The sequence below is a fragment of the Camelus bactrianus genome, chromosome 13 (assembly GCF_048773025.1).
Source record: "Camelus bactrianus isolate YW-2024 breed Bactrian camel chromosome 13, ASM4877302v1, whole genome shotgun sequence".
NCBI classification, from domain to species: Eukaryota; Metazoa; Chordata; class Mammalia; order Artiodactyla; family Camelidae; genus Camelus; species Camelus bactrianus.
Window position 1 is genome coordinate 60,515,247 of NC_133551.1, and position 3,192 is coordinate 60,518,438.

Sequence of the window (3,192 nt, forward strand, 5' to 3'; positions counted from 1 at the left end):
GCAAATTCACAGGGGCCCCACGCACCCAGACATGAGGTAAGCGCACAAACTCAGACACAGATGCCGAGCCTTTTGTGCACACAAGGATTTCTTGTCACTAACAGTCGTCTTCCATGTGCACACACTGCTAGACGCAGCATCTCTCTGAACACAGACATGTGTTCAAACTCAGGACACACAGCTTTCCCTTGTGCTTACGCAAACATGCAGTGGCCCCCGGGTATGCACAAACAAGCACAAACTCACACACACAGCATCACCTGCGCACCCAGGCAAACACAGACTCACAAATCACCCCCAGCATGCTCCGCCCTGCATGCGTCAGGGTGCACGTGGGCAGATTCAGCTATCCGAACCTTACACACAGACACTCCAGCCCCAAGCCCCCAGCCCCAGTCTCCTGCCTCCCTTTCTTGGCTGGTAAGGGTGGGGAAGGGCTAAGAAGGTCAGGGGCTGGCTCAGCCCTTGTTCCCTCCCTCTGCCGGCTGGCTCGCTCCCTCCTGTCTGGCAGCGTCAGCCAGCCCAGCCCGGGCTCCTGCAGCCCTGGCTGTTCTGGGCAAACTCTCTGCTGGTTGGTCTCGGCTGATGCCGCAGCAGCAGCGGCAGCAGCAGCAGCAGGGGCGAGAAGGCTGCGGGCGGCTGCCAACGTGGCAGACGGCGGGCAGGGCGGCAGGAAGGAAGCTGGGCCCGTTCTGCGCCCACTCACTGGGGGAGACAAAACCAAGGGGGCTGGATGAGCAAGCGAGGCAGCTGGGCAAGGGGACTTCGTGCCCAGCCCGGGCTCTGGGCCCACGTTGGCCCCAGACTCACTGGGTGACCTTGGGGAACTTGCTACCCCCGCCTCTGGTACTGTTTCCTCCTCCTTCAGCAACTGAACAGTCTAATCTGGACGCTCCTTCCAGCTTCCAAACCTTGTTTCCAATTCGGCGTGGAGAACTCATGGGAGGGCAACGTGTGTTCACCCTGTGACCTCGGGCTAGTCCCTTCCCCTTTCAGAGACTCAGCTTTTCAGTTCAACAGTTAAAAATTCCTCACTTCTGTATGGCTGTCTCCATTGACAAGATGTTTTCATTGTACAAAGGTAGCACCATTTTACAGATAAGAAAACTAAGGTTCAGAGAGTTCAAATGATGCACCCAAAGTTGCCCAGCCAGTGAGTGTGGCAGAGCTGAGACAGCAGCTCAAGGCTCCTCGTTTAGTCTCTAGAATCAATGCTGCCTCCTTCATCTTCCAGTCATCCCACGTTCCCGCTGGTATCCTGGCTGCCCCTTTGAGGCTCCCCCACACCCCTCCCGGCCCTGGGCCCCCCAGAGCCACCTGGTTCTACCCTGGGGAGTCAGGGTGCAAAGGCCAGATGGGCCTCCCACCAGCATTCCAGCTGCCACTGGGAACACAGCTGTCAGCAGAACCAAGAGAGCCAAAAGCCACCTCCCAAGCAGGCCCACATAATTGGTACATTGTCAACTCAAAAACAGAGCTGCTGTGGGATCTGGGAAAGCCACAGTTCTCTCTGGGCCTTGGTTTCTTCATCTGACTGCGCTGGATTAGACCGGATGATTTCCAAGGGCCCTCTCAGCTTGGAATGTTGCCTAGGGAGTGACCAAGAAGAAACACGGCTGGGGGAGGCAGCTGTCGGAAGGTCCCGGTTGGCACGGGTGTGTGCAGGTATCTGGCCTCTGCCTCACCTGTTTGCTGGGGTCATTTCTGGGCCTTCTCAGAGGTCCCACTCAGGGAGTGTTTGCAGGATGTCTGGATGGAGAGACAGATGGAAAAACAAAGGTATGAAGGAGAGAGGGAAAGGAGGCCCTTAAGCACTGCTCTAGGGGCTTAGCACTCTGCAGAAGAAGGACAAAGGGCAGAGGGCGGGAGGCTCTCCCCAACCCACCTCCTTTATTGGACAAACCCCTCCTGACACTCGCTCTGCCCCGCCCTGGAGGGCAGTCTGTGGGGAGGACAAATGTGGGACAGACGGTTACTGGAGGGCAGTGGATGCTGAGGGAACAGCCCTGGGGACAATGGAGGAGACACCCAGCTCATCTGCGCGGTTGAAGGAGGGCCTCTGGGAGGAGGAGTCACAGGTACCAGGCTCAGGCTCCTAGGATAAGTCAGAGTCCGCGGGGAGAAATGTGCACGTTCGAATGTGTGTCCATGTGGGTGCAGTCAGTGTCCCATTTCATAGATGGGGAGATCAATGCTCAGAGGTAGAGAGCCAGGCCTTACATACAGGCTTTGCCTGACTGTGAAGCCAGTGTTTTTTGTGCTATGCCACGCCGCCTCCCATAGGAATGAATTGCTAATGGTGGCATTTCAGATTTCAGATGTAGTGACAGCAAACTAGGGAAGAGGTTCTGGACAGATGGTTCCCAATCGGGTCCCTGCCTCGGGCTAGCAGAGCAGAGGTTTGTCAGGGCAGGCGAAGTGCCCTCCCCTCCATTCCTCTCGTGTGTGGGATGCAGGCATGTCCCCCCCACACACTCTCCTCACCATCCCCCTCCAGCCCTTTGGCCCTGCCTGGGTGACCTGCATGAGCTCAGCTTCCCAGCAGCCCTGCGGAGGAGTCAGCCAGGGCAGAGGCTGCCTCTGCCCTCTCACTGCTTGGCAGTGCCAAGGGAGGTGGGGCCACGGAGGGGTGGGGGGAGCCTCGCAACCACCAGACTTCCAGTTCTGTCCCCCAACTTAGGGGCCCCTGGGGTTTGCTGCAGAAGCCCAGGCTGCGACAGGTGGTGTAGGGCTGGGGCACGCTGGTCAGGCCCGTCCCCACTGCTGCAGCCTTGTTGAGCTGCCATTAACAAGTGGCCGGAGGTTGCCGTGTCTCCATGGAGACCAGACAGTCAGTGCGGCTCCGGGGTGAGGGCTGTGATTAGTGAGTGTCAGCTTTGCCAGCCCTGCTCTTCCCACCGCCCCGCTGCTGGGCTCTGAGACAACAGGCTTGGCTGGGGGGTGGGGAAGGATAGGGAGGGGCTCCGGGCCCCCACAGGCTGGGGGGCTTCCAAGCCTGGCCCCAGGTACTGCCTTTGTCTCCCCCAGTGGCTCCTCCATTCCCCCGTGCCTCCCTCCCCAATCTGTCTTCAACATAACCCCCAGGGTGAGCTTTCTAAAACACAAGCTGAATCCTGACACTGCCTCCCTTAAGAACTTTCCATGGCTCCTCATTCCCTTGAGTCTAAGAGTCAAATTCTCTATCATGGCATT